This window comes from Aedes aegypti, chromosome 1, assembly GCF_002204515.2.
Source record: "Aedes aegypti strain LVP_AGWG chromosome 1, AaegL5.0 Primary Assembly, whole genome shotgun sequence".
Classification (NCBI taxonomy): Eukaryota; Metazoa; Arthropoda; class Insecta; order Diptera; family Culicidae; genus Aedes; species Aedes aegypti.
Window position 1 is genome coordinate 131,181,328 of NC_035107.1, and position 25,659 is coordinate 131,206,986.

Here is a 25,659-nt window from a genome sequence, read left to right on the forward strand (position 1 = left end):
CCCTTCGCTTGATATTCCTGAATTTGACGATGAATGTTTTCTTTTAGTTCGGGATTCTTCTCCATGCGTCTCTCCAGACACTGCAGACGGCGCAAAGCCATCGGAAAACTATCAGGCAGCTCGACGAAATCAGTCTTCCATAAAAGACCAGTTTCGAAACGGTTTCCTATCCTGCGGGTGGTGTCCTCCATGATCTTTCGTGCTCTTGCGTCCGCATCGGATTCCATAATACTTCGACGCACTACTCCACAGTCTTCAACGTTGAAATAATCTTTGACTAGCTGTTCTAGTCTTGCTTCAGAATCACACTCACATACGTGATAGTTGAAATCTTCACTTTGTCGTTCTCTATCCAGGCTGCCATACAGGCACCATCCCAAACGAGTTTTGGTCGCTATTATGCCGCTTTTTCCTTTCCTGATCTTCAATGGTACCGCTAACTGCAAGTTTCGAAGGCCTACGAGTATCTTGGGGGTGCCGTTCTTGTAATCATGGACAGGGAGGCCCCTAAGGTGTGGATGATCCTTTTGGAGTTCCTCAAAACATATCGTCTGAGTAGGCAGATTCAAACTTTCCACCGTACGTACGTTCACCAAATGGAATCGATTCTTTTGATCTATCCCGGATACTTCAAGTGACACTATCTGTGACTCATCCTCATTCCTTGTCATATTAGCTGTCCATTTGAGGCAAAGTGGCACGTTTGGTCCTTCCACCCCAAGTTCTTCGACTAAACTGCGTTCAACGAGTGTTGCAGAAGAACCTTCATCCAAGAAAGCGAACGCAGTAACAGACTTTGTGGCCCCATGGATTGTTATGGGAATGATGCGAAAAAGAATGGATTGCTCATGATGATGATGTGCGTGATCTTCTACTCGTGAAACCCCAGCCGACTTCTTGGAAGCTTCTCCATCGTTTTTGTGCAACAAGTGATGATGACGGAATTGACAACCGTCGATTCCACAGCGATTCGAATTTCGGCATGGGCGACGTCCGTGAGGATTAAGACAACTTCTGCAAATCTTCAAGACCTGGACATTTTTCCATCGTTCTTCTACCTGAAGTTGTTGGAACTTCAAACAATCTTTAAGACGATGATTCACTTTCCCGCAAAATAGGCATACTTTCTCGCGTTCTTCTTTTTCCTTCACAGCATGACCAGCTGTTGAGCTCTCGGCGTGAGCATGAACAAAACTTTTGTCTTTGTTCCGTGGTTTCTCGTTCTTTACTGTGCTTTGTCCGCCGGCAAATACAACCACTTTGCTGACCGATTCGACTATTGCTGACATAAAGTTGCTGAAATTCTGCAGGCTAGCCTCAGGGTAGAATGACAGATGCTGGGCCCACTGGAGTTTAATATTGGCTGGTAATTTTTCAACCAGTTCTTGTAGTAGAGCCGGGTTCAGTAGGTGAGCTTGCTGTCCCGCTGCAATAAGATGTTGCGTCAAGTTTCTAACGGACATTCCGAAATCAATCAACGTGTCCAGTCTCTCGGACTTTGGTGCTGAAGTCTCGCGCACAGTTCGAATCAGCTTGTTGATAATAACCTCCGGGCGGCCATACAGCGTTTGGAGAGTATTAATAACGTCGGGTACAGAGTCGGGTGACAAAAGGTAATATCGCACGGACTTTAAGGCGTTTCCTTTAAGGCAGCGTTGCAAGCGGGCAAGATTTTCAACGTTGTTGAACCCACAAGCAGTCGTGGAATTTGTAAAGCTGCTGAAGAAAATCGGCCATTCTTCTGGATCACCTGTGAATTCAGGTAAGTCACGTGGCATCACCTGCCGTGCTGCGAGGTGTTCTGGTGACGGTCGACGCTGAACCTCATTTGGTGGTGCGGCCGAGAAACTCGGAGGTGCCTGAAACGTATGTAACTGTTCGAAGGAAACTGGGGCATTGCCAGGAGCATCATAGTGGGCATGGTGTGTCATCGATGGTCGGCATGGAATCGATCCAGGAGGGAAAATAGTTGATGAGGCTTGCAGGGTACGCGGCTGTTCGTCTGTCACCCGCTCAGATAAGATTGGATTTGAGTGCGCGTGATACGTTCGCGTCTGCTCGAACGAAATAAGCTTATCTGCCGAACGATTTGGCAATACATTCTGCCGCGATTGGTTCAGCGAGACTGTCGTTGGGAGCGACTTCTCAAACGATCGTTGTATTTCGTTGATTTGTCCTGCTTCCTTTGCTTTAGGGATCGCACCTTTAAATGTGCTTCGCGCAGGAAGTCCAAGAGGAGTAGAGTGATTTCGTTGTTGAACTTGAATCCGGAATCTTTGCAACTGTGTTTCAAGCGCCTGTATTTGGGCGAGCGTCGGTTCCGACTGCTGTTGGCATTGTTCCAGCTGTTGCTGTAGCTGCTGGAATTCAGTTTGCACTTCTTGCTCGGCTTTCTCCATTTCGTGGGGAGTAGGATTTTTACGTCGCCCGTATTGGATCGAGGGATCGTTTCCTCCTACGGCGCCATGTATATCTTGCTCATCATTTGCTTGGTTGTTGGTGTAGGATTGCATCGAACGTGGAAAAGCAGTAAGCGCTGCTGCGGGATGTGAAGACTGGTCGACTTGTTGTTGTATTACGGGGGCATGCTGATTAATCCACGTGGATACCTGCTTATCTCGTGACTCAATCTCGAGTATGCGGTTTCTGACACTGCGATTATCTTCCTCTTCCGCTATAGTCTCCTCCAGATCAAATTTCTCCTGCGAGTGCTTCTTCTGAAGTTCCAGTTGCTTCTTCTCCAACTCCAACTGTTTTCTCTCTAATTCTTGCTGTTCGGCTAGCCGTTTCATCTGGAGAATCGCTCTGCGACTTGATGTAGTCGATCGCACTGATTGTGGTATTGTGGGAACAGGAAGACAATTCCTGCAAGTCCATTCCTGTTCCTTAACGGAATCGCTAACTCCCGCGCATGTATAATGCCACCACAAACTGCATTTATCGCAAGCAACGATATTGTCCGCTGAATCCGGTCGCTTACAAGCGACACAACTGTACCCCGGACGAGGGCTTGGGGTAGCGGTATGTCTTTCCATGTCGATATTAAATCTTGAAGTTTGTTGCCAGAAACAAACTTCGCACTAATCCTGATAGCGACTTTATTGTAATTTGCTTCAAGCTGAAAATATTTCTTCATAATTATTTATGCCTTGTACAATATTGAGCTACTTACATTTAATAGTGCGCTATTATGGAAAACACGTTAGGTAACAATCCAGTTTTTATCGAAGCAATCTGCTAGGATCAATATAGAAATATAATACATCTTAAGCATACATTTAGTTTTAAATTTTTACCTACCGTTTTGTAGGATGATTAACTTAAGTTCAATAATTCGGTTGATAAAGGCGCATAGCTCTTCCTGTAGAAGATTCATTACATAAGGATTACATAATTCAATAATTTTGGTCAATCTATAACCTACCAACTCGTTAAGCCTATTTATAACTAATTTAAGACACTTCTAGTGCTTTTTGGAAAAATATCTTATCTGTAATTTTAGAAGCAAATGTTAGCTTTTAAGCAATTCAATTTAATAATAAGAATTTTACTTTTGAATAGAAATATAAAATAATTTTAGAATGTTGGATAGCACATGAGCACAATAGTTTCCAAATCAAAACATTGGTGATTGAATTTTCTCTGTATTAAATCTGTCTGTCTGTTCAGTAGCGCTCCTAGCGTTGATGGAGAGAATTTGTTGTGAAGGTGTAGCGGGCAAGGTTGCTAGTGCCACGGTCGTAGCAACAGTTAGTTAAATTATTGATGAATGACCACTTTGGTTCTTCTGACCCAGCGAAATAACCCAGGAATGGCCACCGGAAATACCCATATTGTGGGACTTATCAGTTTTTGTACGAAAATAAGGCATGCGACGGCTCAATCTTCATGATTTTGAATACCTGTGACTCTTCTAGTTCAATTTTAGATGAATGACCACTTTGGTTCTTTTGGCCCATCGAAATAACCCAAGAATGACCATCGGTGTTATCTCTATTGTGGGACATTTCAGATTTTGTTCCAAAACTAGACATGTGACGGCTCAATTTTCCAAATTTTCTGAGCACGTGATCCATCTCACATAATAATGAATGGATGGCCAGTCTGGTCTTTTGCTGTCACTGAAATAACCCAAGAATGTCCACCGAAGAAACCCGTATCGTGGGGTACATTCGTGTTTGTACCATAACAAGAAATTCGACGACTCAATCTTCCTGGTTTTTCGGGCATGTGACTTTTCTCATACAATAATAAGTAAAAGTCCACTCAGGTCCTCAGATTTCAGGTTGGACGACTACGCTGTAGAATCGTTACCCGTTCTGTGGCGTAGTTGATTAACGCGCCCAGTCTAGCGTATTGGGGGTCGTGGGATCGAAGCCCACCAGAACGATTCCATTATTTTTCACAAATTTTACATCTCAATATGTCCAAATTGACTTTTTTGTCTACGAACTTCAGGTTTTATTTTCGGTCACAATTAGCCAGAGTGATTATTCATTTATAATTGAACTTGAAAAGTCACAGGTATTCTAAACCATGAAGATTGAGTTGTCGCATGGCTAGTTTTGGTACAAAAACTGATATGTCCCACAATACGGGGATTTCTGGTAGTCATTCCTGGGCTATTTCGGTGGACCAGAAGAACCAAAGTGGTCATTCATCAATAATTTAACTAGCAGAGTCACAGCGATGCAAAATCATGAAGATTGAGCCGTCGCATGCCTAGTTTTCGTACAAAAACTGATATGTCCCACAATACGGGGATTTCCGGTGGCCATTCCTGGGTTATTTCGGTGGGCCAGAAGAACCAAACTGATCATTCATCTAAAATTGAACTAGAAGAGTCACAGGTATCCAGAATCATGAAGAATGAGCCGTCGCATGCCTAGTTTTGGTACAAAAACTGATTTGTCCCACAATATGGGTATTTCCGGTGGTCATTCCTGGGTTATTTCGGTGGACCAGAAGAACCAAACTGAACATTCATCAATAATTTAACTAGCAGAGTCAAAGGGATGCAAAATCATGAAGATTGAGCCGTCGCATGCCTAGTTTTGGTACAAAAACTGATATGTCCCACAATACGGGGATTTCCGGTGGCCATTCCTGGGTTATTCCGGTGGGCCAGAAGAGCCAAACTGGTCATTCATCTAAAATTGAACTAGAAGAGTCTCAGGTATCCAGAATCATGAAGAATGAGCCGTCGCATGCCTAGTTTTGGTACAAAAACTGAAATGTCTCACAATACGGGTATCTCCGGTGGCCATTCCTGGGTTATTTCGGTGAGCCAGAAAAACCAACGTGGTCATTTATCAATAATTAAACTAGCAAAGTCACAGGTATTCAAAATCATAAAGAATGAGCCGTCGCATGCCTAGTTTTGGTACAAAAACTGAAATGTCCCACAATACGGGTATTTCCGGTGGCCATTCCTGGGTTATTTCGCTGGGCCAGAAAAACCAAAGGGGTCATTCATCAATAATTGAACTAGCAGAGTCACAGGGATGCAAAATCATGAAGATTGAGCCGTCGCATACCTAGTTTTGGTACAAAAACTGATATGTCCCACAATACGGGGATTTCCGGTGGCCATTCCTGGGTTATTTCGGTGGACCAGAAGAACCAAACTGGTCATTCATCTAAAATTGAATTAGAAGAGTCACAAGTATCCAGAATCATGAAGAATGAGCCGTCGCATGCCTAGTTTTGGTACAAAAACTGAAATGTCCCACAATACGGGTATTTCCGGTGGCCATTCCTGGGTTATTTCGCTGGGCCAGAAGAACCAAAGTGGTCATTCATCAATAATCGAACTAGCAGAGTTTTTTTTTTCTATCTTTATTAACGAGATTTTTAGCCCTGGGCTAGTTCATCTCGGGACCAACGGCTTTACTTCCCTTCCGAAGGAAGTCGTCACTGTTTTTTAGTGACTATCTCGGGGATGGGATTCGATTCCAGGTCCTCGGCGTGAGAGGCGTGTGTTCTAACCACTACACCAGGTCCGTCCCCCACTAGCAGAGTCACAGGGATGCAAAATCATGAAGATTGAGCCGTCGCATGCCTACTTGTGGTGCTAAAACTTTGTGGTCCCATATTACGAGTTTCCCGGTGGCCATTCCGGTGCTCCAAAAGGACCAGAATAACCATTCATTCATTTTTTCGGCAAAATACATCCAAACATGAAAAATTGTAAAGAATTGGACACAATTCATTTGGTTTTGGGGTTCAAATCTGAGTAATTTCATCGAATTGTCCAGATTGGCCACCTCCCGGGACTCCAGGAACCGGTTCCGCATTGACCTTACTGGACCGAATTTTTCAGGGAATGTGCGCCGGCAATTGGTTCCTTATTACAGAAATAAATAATGCCAAAGTATCCATCAACCGAATAGCACCGATGTGAATTACATATACAGAACTGCGATAGAAGCTTACTTTTCGAATGTTCCGGGTTTCCGGAACCGGGTATGAATAACTAAGCGATTTGAGAATCTCTATTCACAGTCCACGTGAATACCTGTTCAACGTATGAGGACGGTTCAGATTACTTGTTTAGTTACGAAACTACAGGTCGTCAAAGTACGGGTCTCTAAAGGGACTTTTTTCATATGTAGCAGGTTCCCGGTGGCCACAGTGACCAAATCCGGATCTCTGGAAGGGTTTCTAAAACTAGACATGTGTGCCCTTCATTTAAGCCCAACAGAACTAAATTCGGTCAACACACTGATTTTTGCGAGCTGTTTGAATTTTCGGGTCGAAAACGACCCTAAGTCACAATTTTTAACTTTTCGTTAGGGACTAAGGAAGGTTAAAAATTGTTCTCCACGTATTCATTTCTTTGGGATACTATCATTTTTAATGATTATTGATTCTTATGAAATTATTTAGCATGTATCTCAGCTTTTTTTTGGGACTCATCAGTGGTGCAAGGATTAAAAAACTAAATAACTTTCCTCGCTTGTTCTATTTAATGCTAATATTTTCAAACAAAAAATATCTCAATAGCTGAATTTTGAGGTACACTGGCACCGTTTCTTTATCATGAAATAACTTTAAAGACCCAAACATCCTTAACGATGAATATTTAACTGGTAGTCAATGAATATCACTATAAAAACTGCTCCGATGCGATCACATACTTCTTAGTTAGTTTTCATACAATTCACCGTAATATATAATTAGGTTCTAAACAAATTTACGTCAAGAAGGAATTTGGAAAAGATTTTCTACGATCGTAAGCTAATTTTCTTTCCAGACAATCAGAAGTCGCCTAAAAATTCACGTAATAGGTTGTTTATTCATCCAAATTACATCAAACCCGCAAAACATGGTGGATAAAATCGCCAGATTGATGAGTTTCCTCACATAAGACGCTCTTTTTCTGAGTTCATTTAGACATTTTGTTTTGTCCCGTACACTCGTACAAAGTAAGTCAAATCAATCCGTAGCAGCTGTCAAATCAACATTTGTTATCATAAGTTAAGTCGCATATGATCACAGGCTAGTTCGGTGGAAAATGTATATAAGGTACCGTGGGGTTAGTGGATACAGAAGAATCAATAGTCAACTTCATTGTTATGTGCAGCTAACGTGAATAATGTAATTCAAACTATTTTCTGTGGATAACAAATGAGGGACTAATATACTTCAAATCATTGATTCTTTCGATTTTTCTGATTGTTATGGATTGAGTATGAGGGACTTAAAAATTTGCGCCAAATGATCCACTTGCCCCACCATGGTGGGGTAAGTGGATCACCAAAAGAAAAAAATCTGTTCTCAAAACAAATGTAATGTAATTATATATAGTAAGAATGATATTACTCTCGTTCTTATTATTAGTGCTAGTAATTATACATTTCAATACTTTAAAATTAATAAGTATCTTTATTTAATCAAAATATATTAAAAAATATGTAAACATTAGATTACACTAATTCGCACATCAAAAAAACATTGTAACTAGAATAATTTGGAGAAAATTCATCCATTTATACACATAAGTTATACAGAAGCATTGTAGGATTATTCCTAACGATGTTTTCCATGAACACTCGTAGTTTGAAAATATTAGTTGCATTTATTTTTGAATAACAAACTGAAATCTTTTTATCTATTTATGAATTCTTTTATTCTATTTATGAATTCGTTTGTATCATCTGTCTAGAATAATTTATATGGTCAAATAAGGTACGACAATATGTTTTCAACTGGAGAATTAGTTTATATAGCACTTTTGCAACTTAGCTTATATAAACCACGAAAAGTTGTGTGTGAGTTTTGAAATTATTATTATTTTATTTATTTTTTTATACCAAAAAGGTTAAAAAAACTTTTAGGTGGATTAATTCAAATTCTCTATGGTCAATTTGACAAATTTAAGCTGGGAATGAAAAAAATAAAGGAAAACAACATTTGCGAATATTAATACTAATTAAAATTCTCGTAAGCAGTCTGCCAATAAATGATAATAATACTTGATCCACTTACCCCACCCCATTAAAAAGTAGGGGTAAGTGTACCATCTACAATATATCTGTATTTAGTTATAAAAATCACATATTTTTCATTGTGATTCATTCAAATAGAACTGAAATGCTCACCATGTGTCGAAAAAACTAATAGAACTCGATTTTAGACAGAAATACAATGGATTTTTGATTGATGGAAAACAATTTTGAAATTAATCAATTTTTGCAACTAACAAGTTTGCTTGTGTTAGTGTGCGTGTAGTACCAGTTTTGCAATAGTATCAGTGTGGACGTAAGAATATAACCTAAAACGAAGCAATGGTGCGAAAACATTCAACATATTCAAGTATTTATGCTTAATATTGACAAATGATCCACTTACCCCACTGATACACTTCCCCCACTGTACCTTACTCGCATCGTATGCTATTATTCATCACATAATATATGCACGTATATCGTCTCCACTCTTGAAGCCATCTTATAGGTGAAATTTTTTCACATGTAAAGCCTCCAGGTGATTTCGTTATACGTACATTCTGGCTGTCTGGGTAGTGGGTAATTTATTAATCAACAAGGTAGTGGCTCACTTGTATAACTGCTACGGTGCACAAAGGGCGCCTCGCCACACAGCTTGGGAAGTACTGCTTTACCTAACCAATCAACCTAAGCGGCCAGCTGATGCGCGTGTAACCGAGCGAATCGCAGAAAAGAAGAGCGCAGTTAATTTCATGGTCTTCCAAGGCCGTTCAATGCCGTTTTCTTGACGCATCATCGCCGAACCGATTCTCGGTCGACATTGCCCTCACAGAATTCACTCGGGAGATTTGCGTGCTTCGCTTCCACCTTTGCAAGCCGTGGTTTGGATATTGGCTGTTTGGCCTTTCATGAAATCGTGGACAAAGAATAGAAATTCCAATCGGACAGGCGCGAAGAGTTCCTCCGGCAAATTCCATGTAGTAAGTTTGATGATTTGCAGATCTGCAAACTCGGTGGGTAGCGGTCGTCAATCAACGATATCAATCGCTACTTAATGGTCCGTTTGGGTCCTTACAAATCTAAATCGAATAATGATTCGACAACTATCTTTCGACGTAATCGTTGAAATTTAATTAGGATTTTTTCGTAGATTGTAATTAAAAGATTTCATTTTGGAATTTATGGTCTATCAAATGTAGCTCAATACTGTCTTCCATTATTAATACATTCTGGTTGTCTGGCAAATGGTATAATACTAAGATTTTATCAATTTTAAACCCAGACTAAAATCCCACCGAAGCTTGTAGCTTTTGTTCTATGAGCAGAGCATCTTCCATCATTCTACTTATGGAAAGTTACCGTAAAACGGGGTAAATTTGATAGTTTCTTTGAAGAAAACTTGAATATTTATACATGCTGTGTTAAATAATTATAATTTATATTTTAAAACAAGTACCGGCATCCTAGCTATCGATTGCAGTTGAAAGATTACCGAAAGATTTATTTTGAATGGATATATTATTTTCCATATAATCGAAAGTTGGTTTTCTGTTTTGTGGTAACTTTGATAATCGAACAAAATTGAATAAATTACGTAACGTTTATAGGGCATTGCATACCTCTCGGCGTTTAACGTAATATGGAAATAGATTACAAAAATGGTACCAGTTTGTAAAAATGCTTTACACCATATTCATGTTCTCTGATAACTAGGCTATCAAAGACAAGTGACCAACTATTCAAAACTACAACAAATGGTGATCGTAGAACAGATTGTCTGTAAGGGTTTCAGAAATGCTGAAATCCAATCGATTTATAACTTTCAAATATGAAGCTTTAAATGTTATCGCTTCTAACGAAAATAGCTCTGTCATGAAGTGTTATACTAATACTCTTTCCTTTTGCATTTGTTTTGCTTAACTGATTATCAGAAATTATGTTATTTCGTTTAGAATGTTGTGAGTCCCTTACTATCAAAGCTACCCGCATTATCACAGTTACCCAGTTTTACGGTAATTGGTACAATACAGTGCCGCGGGAAGTGAGTAGGACAGGCAGGACATGTGCTACGTACAAAAAAAACTGGGTAAGACAGTCAAAGGATTGTCTTACCCACGATTCAATAAAAACAAAATAAAAACATGATCCGCAGAAAGCTTGAAAAATAAATTACCTCGATCAACGTCGTATTTATTCTTACGGAGAATGAAAGACACGATAAGTTTGTTGATTGCTTCTCAAGCCTAGCGAAACGTGACTTGGTTTGTGCTTGACCCCCAAAAAATTCCGGCTCGTGTGAGAACAGTGAACATCTTGGGAAACTAGTTGTAAGAATTATAATAAGAAACATCTTTAATCGTTAGGAAAACTAATGTCGCAATGGATAGTTTTTCAAAATATGTATGGTATTCCTGGAAGTAATTAATGAGAAGTTTTTGAAACATCCATAGATAGTTTTCAGAAGATTCTTGAAGAATCTATGGAAGAGGTCATGAATTAATCTAAGACCAGTTGCATCGCGTTATACAAAGCACGAGTGTGATGGTGCTAGCGATTTCATTCTTGATATAATTTATCAAAGCAGATTTTTTGACGATTTTAAGAACAATTCCTATAGAACTCCCAGAGTATCAAGAAGTTCTTGGATGATTCAGAATTGCCGTAGAAATTTCTGGAAGTAGTTTTTAGTTAATGAGAAATTATTTCATCAAATTCCTTTTGACATTTTCCTGTCTCTATTTTAATGCAAGTCCCTAAAAGTCTTTACTTTAATGGAAGGTATCTAATGTCTCTGTTTTAACCAAAATGGTATCTAAATTCTCTTTTCCTTATTGTTCTTGCATTGAATCCTGATGCGAAATTGAAGAGGCTCAACAGGCTTTTAAGAATGTTGTCTCAGATTTCCCGAGGAAAAGGTTCAGAAATAATGATAATGATTTTATTCAGAATACCTTCAAGACCTCCTAGAGGGATCTCTCCTTGAATTCTTATTGAGATTTCTCTGCCAATTATCCCACACATACTTCCAGCGATTTGTCAAAGTATACTTAGAAGAATTTCTCCAGAATTCCAAAACTTCTGCCTCAGGTTTTATTTTGATATTTTTTTCAAAATTCCTAGAATTTCCTCCAGGTATTTTTTTAATTAGTGCTTCAACCGAATTCTCCAGTTGTTACTGTAGAAGTTCTTCCAAAGTTTTTCAGAATTTCTCCCGCGGTAATCCACAAAGGTGTATTCCAAAGTTTTTGGAAAAATAGCTTAAAGTTTTTTATTTCCATGGAACCCTGCAAGAATTACTCCGCATATTCATGTGGATTCGTTCAAGAACTCGCCCAGGGATTCTTCGAACAAATCTATTTTTTTTTCTTGGAATTCCTCCAGCATTTCATTCAAGTATTCTCCAACATTCAACACGAATATTACCACCGCAGTTTTTCCATATATTTCTTAAAATGTTTCTCAAAACATTCCCCTGCAATCTTCAAAAGTCTACTTAAGTTTTCTCACTAGTTAATGCTACAGCAGTTTTTGCAGTGATTCCTCCAATCATTCCTGTTTTCTCCTGATTTTGTCGAATGTTTTTCAAAAAATTCCTTTAGGATATCGTGCGAAATACTGTCTCGAGATTCGATTAATTTTTTCAATAATATCAGGAAATTATCTATAAAATCTTCTGAAACTTCCTAGTAAATCTAGTTGTTCCATTAAGGATGGCTTCAAAACTTACACAGGTTTTCTCAGAGGTTACAATAAGATTTTCTTCAAAAATACCTCACTGATTTATTTTTCAGAAACAAAATCTTTGCGTTTTCCTCGAGACATTCCTGGATGAATTCTAGCAAAAAAAAAAAGATTTACTTCAGAAAAATCTTAAACTTCAGAAAAATCTTAAACAATTTTTAAATTTATGCAGAAATCTTAGAAGTAATCTCTGGAGCAATTGCTGAAGCTTTCTTCAGATAAATTTCTAGTTGAAAGCTTATATAAATCATGAAAGACAATTAGAAATTCTCCGAGGCATGCTGGAGTTGTGGGCTTCGTGGCCGTGAGGTTGGTATCGTCGAGCGATTCTATACCATTACCCGGAATACCATTACCCGGAATGCAATTTACCGGAAAACCACTTACCGGAATGTACCATTACCCTGAAAAACCATTTACCGGAATGTACCATTTACCGGAATGCACCATTACCTGGAAAGCCAAATTTCCCATTTTCGACGACCTTTTTCAGTACATTTGTGTACAATATTTATTCTCTTTCATTGATGCTGATTTTCATAAACACTTTTTCAAAAGTCATCTTCAAACAGCTATGGACCAAATATGTTTTTCTTTATGCCGGCGTTACGACTCAACTAGAACAAAGCTATTCGAGTAGCATTTCTACAGTTAATAACTGAGAGCCTATGTCAATCGACCACTTTTACATTCGTTCATAGTTTGACAAGTTTGTAAGTACTCCAGCTCTGAAACGTCGTCAAGTTTGCCAACCAGAAATAATTTTGAACCGGCGGTATTCAATACTACCAACCTCAGCTTGATCTTTTTGAATAGCCTCACATTGCCGCAACGAACATTACGATACCAAAATTTAATTGCACATGTCATTTATTTGCGATTAAATTAGAAAAGAATCGCCTGATATGGTGCAGAGCTGCTTGGGCACTTCCATGATCCATGACATGGGAGGGAGGTTTTTCTCAATAGAATTATCTGAAATTTTGCAAAAAGACGCACTACAGTACGACGCACATTGTGGCCAAATATTAATTAAGTAGCTTTCGAAAAACCCCACTGCCGAAGTGAATCAAAAATGTCAAGAATAGGATCCTGCTCCCTATAGATCGAAAAACTATGTCTTCAAATTTGGGCTATAAAACTAAACATTACAGGCAAGCATAAAAATAATGAAAAGAATTTTTTGTGTTATATATATATTATGTCAAATATTAACGAGGTCAATATAAATCGAAAAATCGCCTATCAATTAAGGTAGGGTGCATTGGAATAAATGGAAATTCCCAGCATTTGGAAATGTTTGGATTTATGATAGTTTCTTATCCCCTTCAGTTAAAACAGTTTAGAATCCAATTTAAATATTGCATCAAAAAACTGAAGAAAAAAACTGTGCAGTACAGTGCAATTCTCATTTTAGCTTTAAAGCTCCCCCAAATCAACACGATTTTTTAAGCGAATTCGACAAAAAATCGACATGATTTCGTTGTTGAGTCGTTGACTCTTATATGGAACTATCTAGACTGACACGACAAAAATCGCTGCGAAATTGCGTCGCTGTGGGTTAGACACGCTCATCAAACTGTGCATGCAGCGCATGTCGCTGTCGCCGTAAAAAAACGCCTTGATTTAGGGGAGTCTTTAGGTTTGATGAAATCTAAAAAATCAAGACGAAACCAAGAGTGCCTTGGTAATCGAGAGTAGGGACACTTAACGCCATTGTGACGTCCATCTCTGGATTCCGAGATATTGAACCTCAATAGATCTACTTTTCCTTTGAATTTCCTTGATTGTGCTATTTTTCTACGAATGTCATAACTCTGAATGTCTGTACCCCGAATCCAGTATAATATACTAGAAAGAATGGTAAGCAATCATAAGAAGAAGGTATTTGGTCATTTTGCCAAAAATGCCGAGATCGGTGGAACTCGAAAGAACCGCCAACCAAAAAAAAGAAGGGAGAATATCAGATGACCCGAAATGGGTTATTCTAGAAAAAGGGATATACGAAGGATTTGCATTTGGTTGATTGACGTTTACAGAAACAACATTCGGTGAATTGACACTCGGCGAAAAGTAGCACAAACAATCGTGTTAAAAATTTTAACCATTGCTTATTTATTAACATTTGGACACTTGAAGAACCTTCTAGACGGTTGAATGTCGAAAGTAAAGTTACATAGTTGTAGCTAAATTTAGCCAGTTCAGCCAAGACAAGCTGAAAAATAAGCTGAAAGAACAGCCTATTTTTAAAAGAAGGGTGAATCATCTATGAAATGCAAATATATGAAGATGGTGCATATTGACATGATCAAGTACGAAGTATTTTAGACTCCTCTTCAATGCTTATGTTTTTTTGAAGGAAGAACATCCCCTTTTCATTACCGTTATCATTTAAAATATTTCAAGTCAAAATACTGACCTGAAGTACCGTAAAACGGTTAAAAGGACGTTAATGAAAAAGGCGAGAAATAGAGAAATAATTTTCCGGTAAATGGTCCTTCCGGGTAATGGCTTTCCGGTAAATGGTTCATTCCGGTAAATGGTTTTCCGGGTAATGGTCTTCCGGTAAATTGCATTCCGGGTAATGGTTTTCCGGGTAATGTCGGAGAACCTCGTCGAGCAGTTGAGCGCATCGTGTCATGGTGTGTGTGTTCGATTCCCGTTGCAGCCATTGAATGTTTTTTGGCTGTTGGAGCATGCTTGACCGTTGTCTATTGTTAAGTTACAATCTGGCTGAAGACGTTGTCCGTGTTTTTTTAGAAGAGTTAAGGTAGATTTTCTGACCAGCAATCTTGGAGGATGTCTCAGAGAAATCTATGGATGAATCACTGGATAAAATCTCGGAAAAATTATGACTTCCTTGAAAGAATTAAAAAAAAACTGAGGAATGTTTATGATTCCCGAAATATTTTTTGGACAAATGCCATTTCTGTAGTAGGTACTCTTTGGGAAAATACAGGTGAATTCTTGAGGCATCCTTCAGAATTAATAGCTAAGTGTACACCTCTAGAAATTTCGCAAGTAATATCTGAACATACCTGAAATAACTTCTGATGCGATTCCTAGAGTAGACCATGAAAATGCACAAACAGTAATACGAATTCTCGAATAAAAAGTCTTAGATCTTAGAGAAATATCTGCTCTGACTGAACTCTTGTTTTCTGGCTCTTATTAGGTTTCGTTTTGTTTTCTTGCTTCCTGTTTAGTCTTTTTCAGCCTATTTTTGATTCCTTTTAGGTCTCTTTTTTTCAGGCAACAGTTCTTTCATCTCCTACTTTTAAGGTACTTAATCACACCCTATTAAGACGGAAAGCTTTCTTAGTTTTGTAGTAACGACTGGTACCCTTAGCGTTTGAGCCCCTTAAATATAGTCTCTTTCAAGTTTCAGTTTCAGAATCCATAGGGTTAAATTTTTTGCCCTACCAATGGTTTCGAACGTGGACGCGCCTCTGGTACAATATGATGGATGGATAGTAAAATTTATGCATAAAATCTTTCATACGTTGAAAGAATAATTTGAAATTATTCGTCCGGTCGTACGCTTTAGGTTGATTATCAGAGTTTCAAGTCAGAAAGACTAAGATAATAATAATAATAATACATTACATATCAATTACATAGATTACCCAATGTTTAAACATTGGATCAGACATCGATATTATCAATATTGTTAATAGGAATCGTTGAAATTTTCTATTGACACGTTAAGTGCTTTTATATTTTAATTAAGCTCATTGGATTGTTTTTCTTACAAGCAGGTTCTTCACCTTTTGATTATCTGAGCTGTTACTGCGAATTATTTGGTTAATGATAGCTTAATCCAGATTTATCGAATTAGGATCAGTTTCATCAAACAGAAGAACACCTATGTATAATTATTAAATGTAATGTATGAAATAATACTAATAAAGGAATTAGAACACAAACGTAACGTTATATCGAAGTTCACTTGTACCTACTAGTATACACCTAGTTGATGTGGTGCCACACTTGCGGCAATTGGCTTTCTGTGTACGGATAGGAGGAATTGTGCAGAATCTCGAAATGAAATATGACAGCTATTAACTCACCATTAGGCATATTATAATCCGAATGTATACTTGCAGCGCGCCGCCCGGATAGAAATTACATTCCATCCAAATTAACCAGTAGACCTCATCTTTCAGTTCCAATGTCAGGTTCACACCATTAGCCGGAATTCGCATGGGTCAGAGCGTTATGAATACCGATCTTATCGGGCCACTTTACTTCACATAATAGTGGCACAGAGGCGTTTCGAACAACACCACTCGTTGCTTGTTCTGATGTTCATGCCTTCATTCTTGAGTTTGCCACTTTCAAGACACTTCACAGTGCTGAACCACAACATGCAATGGCCACTGCGCTGGGTGACTTGTAATTATTAGTTCCTGAAATGAAACCATTAGAACAAAACATGCAGCGGATCCATGCACAGAACTGGATCGTATTTTGCCATTACCCCGCCCTCATCTATGCGCAATGGGCGGGCTTCATTCAAAGAGGTGGCCAAAACTACCAAAAATGTTTTTGAGATTTCCAAATGTCATGTTATCTAATATCATTCATATATCTAATTTAAAGTTTACGTGAAAAAAAATAAAAGTTAAAAGAAATTTGGCGATTGCCCAATATAAAAATAGGCAAATTTCTTAAAAAAAAAATTGGGGAGATCTATTTGAGAAATTTGGTGTTTCACATACATTTTGACGATATATATTAAAATAAATTAATGTAATAATATATATCCATGCTTCACAAATTATTTAGTAAAATTTGATTAAATACAAATGAATATTGTGTTTTCAATAAAATTTGATTGGATTTCTAATAAAATGCACGGTGCGAAAAATTTATGTTCATGGGCCCTTCGGGAAAAAATAAGAACATGAAATACCATACAATGATTAGACTTTTATTCGATAAAATTAGTGTTGGCCAAACTTCATTTTTCTCGACCATTGTGCCATGTGTGTACTGAATAGCACTGCCTTTTTGCTATGGTCGACTGAAGCGTGTAATTTATAGAGTGATCTCAAATAGGCATTTCGTACACCCACAACATTGAGAAGCGTGACTTACGATTTGGATCATTCACATCTTGCAACGAACGTTCGATTCAGGGTACATTCAAAATCTGTGAATGAAAGCGAGTTGCATTCATGAGGGCGATCCATGGCATTTTCGTACGCCACTCATACGTCCAGGTATGGAGTAATATAACTACTTGTTATTCATTGAAAAAATTTAATCCTGAAGAGCAACTGCAGAGTTTCTTCGAATGTCAGCTGTGTATTTTTTGTTGTTGATGTTCAACGGTGGCGAAAAACTATAATAAACTCAATATTTTATTCAGAATGCACTGTCTTTTATCGCATAGATGCTCAATATGAATAAGAAAGCAGTAAATATGGGACTTATATGGGATTGCATGCAATACACTCCTCAAACCCATATGAATACACCTATCGAAGATACTGTATGTCTCATCGATTCGATCTTATTTTTGCTGACATTATCGTGAACCATGCAGCAATAGAGTTTTTTTGAGGTGGAAATGATATTATCAGGCAATTTTGCGTTAGTGATGCCATAATACTTAATTTTCTTTGGAAGAAACATAAGCGTCTGTTTTCAACCAAATTTAAAGTTATTGTTAATTAAAAAAATTTGAACCTTAAATGCAAAAGATGCATAATACAGCGCTATCCTTGATTTTGCTCAAAGCAATAGCGGCTTTAAAGTTTATCTAGACAATGCCGGATATTGTTAAACTTCTTTCAAGTACAGTACAACTTTTCCTCCATGAATTTGTTCCCACCACTGTTGAAATCATAAACCTAAAGCAGAGAAGAGTGAAAAGGTGTATCTACCGTGTTTAGGTAAGTTCTACACTACTTATCTGCATAACTAATCACGCTGAACCGGTACCGGTTCTGCTGGTGGCACAGCGCAGATCTAACCGTATCAAATGCAAATTCAGGGTGACGCCCATTTCCAAAGCGCGCTCTCACGCTGCTTGAACATGTGTGGTATAAGACGTGTCTACCTGACTGCCGAATTAAGATTAATCGAGCGGTTTAGGCTCTAATTAGAGTGGATGTTTGCGTTTTGGTGTGCCGTTTGCCGTTTGTCGGTAGGTGCAAACAAGTTCATGTGATGCGAAAGTCATGCGTGGAAATAAAGGCCAGAAATAATTGTGCGCTCAATATGAGTTTTGTACTAACCTTCTTCTCGGTAATACGTCCTCACTGGGACAGAGCCTGCTTTTCAGCTTAGTGATCAATGAACACTTCCACAGTTTTTAACTGAGAGCTTTCTTTGTCAAAGTTGCCATTTTCACATTCGTATATCGTGTGGCAGGTACGATGATACTCTATGCCCAGGGAAGTCAAGGAAATTTGCATTACGAAAAGATCCTGGACCGACCGGCAATCGAACCCAGAAACCTTCAGCATGGTTTTGCTTTGTAGTCGCGGACTCTAACCTCTCGGCTAAGGAAGGCCTTTTTTTGTACTTTCCATAAGTTTTATAAACGGAATCAAAATCGCGGTCCATATTTCAAATTTATTGGATTTAGGTAGAATATATTGAACTCCAACAGGGGTGCTAAGGGCTTTTTCCAAATCTCAGAGAAAGGAGACCCCTAAGATCGTGAACATTTTATTTTACTCAGGACTACAAAACTGAACGTTCGTTTCAGATCGTCTTAAAAAATAACTCAAGTAACTATAAATCAACTGAAGAGATAAAATGTAAAATAAACGATTAAGTTGGATTTTCCGCAGTCAAAGATATCATAACGAAAAAGATAATCTTATATAGTTATTATCGGAAGATCTTATTCAAGCATTCCATTTGGTTCACCTAAACAAATGTAATTTCAATAATACTTAAGCTTTAGGAAAAGCTAAACTTATGTTCGATGTTTGTGTGGCATGAGAGTGTTTCCAGAACACTGGAGGTAATTTCCTGAACCCCACTCAGTGCCCTCGGAGTCAAAGGGGGTCATGGTACCATTCATTGCTGCATGGATGCTAAATGCATGATTTGCGAAGGATTTTCGAACTCTAAAACCGTCTGTCTTGTGAAAGAAGGTAACAAAAATTGGTAGGGCAAATTGTGGTGGAAGCCATAAGACAACCAACCTGATTGAGCGTAATAGTGCCAGTAATACTGAATCTCTAACAATTCTCGAACTTCAATTTTTCAACGCTTTTTTTTCCAGTGTCGGGGACATATTACCACTGCGACCATTTATTTGATCTTTTGTGGTGTCATCCTCTTTGTTTTTGCCACGCTGAGAGGACTCATCACTATAAGAAGTGACTATCCACCCATCAGTTGGCGTGTATCCGAATCAGGTACTGCATTTCGTATGATTTCAACGCTTGATAAACAATCATAGCCGTGAATGAATTAATTTTAATCATGTTCATCAAAAAGCTGGGCAGAAAATTTATCGTTTTTTTTTTATTTTCAACGGAATAATTTATGCTTATGTCGCTGTGGGTACAAATAATTTCAATTCCGTCTGTTCACCAACGGAAAATACCCGAAGTGTCTATACTATGATGATGATGATTTGGTTCTACCATCTATTGTAGCAAGGCATCTGCCTATAGCACTGGAATAATCTGAAAAGTGATTTGATCAAGATTGTGCTGTTGTTCGTCAGCAGTTAGTCTCCTGTATGAAGGGCCAAAAACGGATGTGCGGACCCGCAAGCAGAGACACTTGCACAAAACCCGCGGCAGGGGAAATCTCCTTCCAGAACAAAGTTTTCACGAACAACTGTACAATCAAGCCCTCGATTGACAGAATACTCCCAATAGATGGGGTCGAAGAGCCCGCCCTCAATCCACGAAATGTTAACAACAGGGAGGAGGCAGTCCCAAGCTCCCTGTCCAAATCGCTTCATTCGGGTTCCCTAGTGGTCCCTTCCAACCCAGTTATATATGATATAAAAAGATAAATAAATACAATATAAATTAGAACAATCTCACCAAGTTTGTTGGAATCCCATGCAGATTTGTAACACTTAATGAACTGGATGAACTCTCCGATGGTCAATGATGGTTTGATTTTTCTTATGGTTTTCTATTTACATTATATGCTATACTGCACTCGCGGAACATTTCATTATTCATTGTGTTTACTTTACGCAAAATTTAATAAGATTGAGATTCCTCACGCGCGATATAATTATTTTAGTTTGTTTTCATACAAAAAGGGGTTCACAGATCCTAAAAAAATGTGTTACGTAATTAATGGTCAGTCCCTTAAAGGTAGGAACTGTAGATCTAAAACTACAAAATACTTGTTTTGCATTTTTTTATTCCGGATATCCTGTAATGTAACTACGACCCACGCAATTCAACAAGGCGTTACAATGTCACATATAGCGTCACTCGTCGCTTATATGCAAATCACACGATGAACGTGCCACGCTTCGCTTGACGCGCCGCGTTACTATGTCGTCAGCCTACAGCTTTAGGTTGTTTCAATTCTAACACCACATTTCGTCGTTGTCATAACAACATAATGCTCGATGCGCAAAGTTTCACGCACACACGCTTACTGATCTGAGGTACCCATGGCTTCCAGTAAATTCTATGCGCACTTCAACCACATGATTTTATATAAATTCTTGAATTGAACAACTTTATTAGGAAATATTTATAAAATGCTTTACATGCCAACTGACTACAATTTATTCAACACCATTGAACCCCATTAAAACAATGTCATTCAAGCTTCAGATGAAAAAACCCCTCACTTCACTCCACCCACACGACAACACCAATACAATGACTACGACAGGTTTTTTTTTTTCACTTCACATCGGCCAAGCCATTACAAAATCGATCAAACATCTCGGAAAATACCATAATTTCACAATTTTTCACTATACACCATGAAAATTCATTCCTATATCTACTGACACGCACTATCCGCTACTTTTTTTTGAGAAATTTCTTCCGTATTATCGAGAACATTACATTTAAAAACGGGAACCGCTTCCGCGCACGTCTTCGCCACCCGAGCACCAACGTATCATTCCATACCCGAAGTGTCTATACTACTGCTAAAACCCCACTTCTCACTATTATATTTATCTGAGCAATTGCATTAAATGGTTGATGCAATCTTGATTATCAATCCTGCAATTTCCACTTTCAATTGTTTAAGAGCTGACTGGGATACATATGAAACATACACCGATACCAATCTTTACGCGAACATTTCTTCGCTAATACTATTTGAGTTTCAAGAGGAGAAACTTTGAAAAATCCATTATTAAAGCCCCTATTACAGTACTGAAGTATAGCATGAAACTGTTATCATAGACGACGATTATAACTCTTGGTCTGTCTCAAAAACGTTTGGAGAAGGTCATTTCAACTTACTCGCGATATCACTATGTAAATTTTCCGGCAGGATTTCTATTGAAAAACTATTTTTCTGTATTTAGAAATACAAATTATCTAAATACAGTGGATCCTATTTTTTTCCACACTATCGAAATTTTCGGTTGTCCAAAACGGAACCGTGCCAAAATCGGAACTCTTATTTTGAACTATCTTTTTATAATTGAAAACGGTTGAAAGTTGCCGGTTATTACTGGAATGTAATTGTTCTTCCAATGGTTGTTCCATAAGGGGTAATCAGCAAATTACGTAATTAATAACGCATATTAATTACTTAAGAAGAATTTCGCATATTTTCAACAAACCCCCCTCTCTCTTAAGATTTTTTTGTATGAAACTCAGGCGTGTGTGTAACGGCAATATACCGACAATAAGTTTAGGCGAGGACCGAATGCTCTCCGCTTATTTCCGATGAACGCAATACGTGACAATTATATGTATACATGAATGAAGAAAGCACGCACACTTACACAAATACGTATCCGGCGTTTATTATCGAAATTTTGTTTCGGCGGAACTGAACTTTCAACCAGGTCTATGACATGCACCGCTATTTTGCGAGTCTGCATCGTGTCAACATCGTTTTATTTGTTTTGGTCAATTCGGTTAGCTGCATTATCTCGAACTGATCTAGTTTTACCAGTTTTCCGGAAAAGTGAGCGACAATCATAATGAATCTAACTATACCTTTATACCCATTAGCTAAAAATATAGAAGCACCTTATTAACGAACACTGCGTTCCATTAATTGAATCATGCTCGAAGGTTACTGCGTGCGATTCAGGATCATTTCGGGCTGGGAAATCTTCATAAAAAGTCCTGCCCTTCCTTTGGAAGTAAATCAGTGTTAGGGTGAAAATGTAAAGCAGGGAGAGTCTTAAAACACTAGGGTAGAAGCACCGGTTTTGGCCATACGCCAGTTGTAGCCATAGAGGATTATACACCGTTTTACATAGCCAATCAGCATAAAACCTTTTGTGTTTAGTGGATCACATTCATATGATAGAGCTACATTCATTTACTCATCCAAATTGATTCAAAACATGAGAAAAACAATTAATTTTCCTTATAATTTTAACTCCCATACACCTAATTTGGCCAGGGCATTCCTAAGTTGGCCACTCTCGTGAGAAATCAATGCAATTGGCCAATTTAGGAACCGAAGTTAACTCTCTGGCCGAAACTGGTTCCGTTGGCCTATATTGACCAACGGGATTTTGAAAGCGAAAAAATGGTTTAAGCTCAGTTTTGATATTTACACACATAATATGGATTGAAAGCTTGCTTTTGACATATTTGTAGTATAAATACGACTTCCCATTTAATTTATATTGACATTTTCTCTTAGACTGGCCAAAACCGGTGCTTTTACCCTACTACAAACTACGGTTCGATGGGGAAACTTTGAAATACAACTGCAATCGTAAGCAAACCTGCATCTCTTGAAAAGAGTCACTTCCTACCTAAATTAATTAACTCATTACGCGTGGTAAAGATGGACAAATTATGGGTGAAATTATGAAAAAAATCCATCTTTACCACGCGTAATGAGTTAATTAATTTAATAACCATGCGGATTGGATTACCGAACAGCTCAATATAAGTGTCAATTTACTTGACCTACCTTTTTATTGGCGATTTGTTCCTGAAGATATCAATTAGTACTGCTGATGGTGCGATGGATAGCATCTTTTAAATTATTTTTCTTCAATCAGTAAAATCGAAGCATTTCACGTAGCGGAAATTACTTTTGTTTTGGGACTGTTTGGGAAAAAAGTAATAGCAAATTCATTAGCTCACAGTGCACACGACCTTCTCTGCACGCGCTCCATTGTGGAAAGTGGAAAAAGAGCGCAAATATATCCATGTAATTAACAATTTCACTTGCAATATTTTGTAAAGTAACTTTTCACTAGCAGAATACTTCTATTCACGGTGTACTACATTGAGAAGGTGATATATTCCGAAAACTGACAGCTACTTGACGACGTCATTCCTATCCACCTCGAACAAATTTGCGAAAAAAAAAATGATCTAGTGGTCCGGAAGATATATGGTACGATAGGAGTGACGTCGCATGTTTACAATCAAACTTGATATTAACATCAGTAATGAGCCTGCCTTGTTAATTTTTATGCCGTGACCTCTATTTTCAGCAGCACGATTAAAACAAAAACAAGAAGTTTGATGCGATTGACAACGTTGACAGCACACTGACAGAGGGCTCGATTTTTCGAGCCCGGGACATGCGCCTACTGTCACTCACTGCTGTTTGATATAGGGATGTTTAATGCCTGCTTGCAACTGAATTTGACAGCATTAGTGTAACAGTGTTAACAATATGCGCGGAAAAAAAACGTGAGTTCGAGTCTTGATTCGAGTGCAAAAATGATCCACAGAAGTTTCGATACGACTGTGGAAGCTACATTTTCAAGGCAGTGGTTAAATTTACTGCTGTTTTATAAAATTCTTATCATCATTACGTTAAAACTGATCTTGGAAATTTCGGTAAATCGTGGGTTCCAAGAGTGTAGCTCATGTAGAACATGTTTGGCCAGGTGGTTGTCCGGTGAAAGGTATTAATATAAATTCCCTTGGAGCTTTATTATTAGGTTTTTTGCATGTGCTTTTTGTTCTACTGATTCGCATATTAATATCAATCGCTATCTGTTTTTCAATGTGCCTACAACATGGCGTCGCACAGTGCGTTGAATGTATGGAGATGCGGGACAAAAACCAAAACTGAAAGATTAAGCCATTTGAGCACCTTAGTATGGAAGGAAAAGTTGTTTCTGGTCAAAAGAGCTACAATTTGCATAAATATCATATAAAATACGCATAATCGCAAAACTGTCCCAAGCGCCAATTTCATTATTTTCCAAGAAAAAACTTGTAATTAGTACTTTAAATGGTCATAATGATGTAAGAAGTTATTTGCAAATATTTCTCTTCTCACTCGTAGCTGTATAAATGACTTATACGCCTTTATGCAAAAAAAAATCGCATTTTTTTAATTTTCCAGTTTTTAATATAAAATTTTAACAAAATCTTGGAAATTACATTTGGGGTATATTATTTTAAGCATAAGTTTGCTATAGGGTAATGTCAGGTTGAGCCGAGACCACATAGCGTTGCAAGATTTTCGGATTTTTTTTTATCACAATCAACTCATTTTCATACTTGTGATTTTTCAGGAGTATACCTAAAACTAGTAAAAAATCTCAAATAGTTGCAGCTGTATCTTTCAGACCTTTTAGAGGACACTCTAAGAAACATGTCTGTGCATGATTTAGGTTGGAACTCATTGGAACTTTTTTTGAATCGATAATCAAAGTTACTTGTTAGTATTTCACAAGTTTGATTTCATAGCTTAAAATTGGTAAAAATTGGTGTTCATAATACATCAAATATACTTTATCAACCTTCAACCATGTTATCTTCTAGATTTTGATTGAATAGATTGGTTTCAACACTCTCCTAACTAGTTGAAAGGGATGCTGAAAACATGCGGCAAAATTCAGTTTTTCTGCTACTCCGACCACTGTCTCTTTCGACGCTTGTTGTAATAGTATTAGTGCTTTGTATAGCTTATAAATACTTGTTTCAATAACGGATGCTATCTATAAACACTTGTGGATACTAATTATCGCCGGATATAATAAGTTGAAATTTGATTTTTGTCTATGGAGCAACGCACTGTGCGTTTTCCATTTTGTCATGAAATGGATTGCTATTTCTGTTTGACAAACGATTAGCAACATGGACGTCACAAAAAAAGTCGACTATACGTAAGTGCCAACAATGATAAAGCTGGTTCCACATGCATACTCAGATCCGTATACGGTTTGCCTGAAGCGGAGAAGAGAAGCTGCTTTAGTACCGTTTTGACTCATATTCCGAACACTTAAGGCCAACAGTGATTTCAAATGCATCTAACAGGCACAAATAAGCTGATATTTGAGAAAATTTCAATTTCTTCACAAAGTCTAACTGTTAGCTGTTCTGATAAAATTGTATAT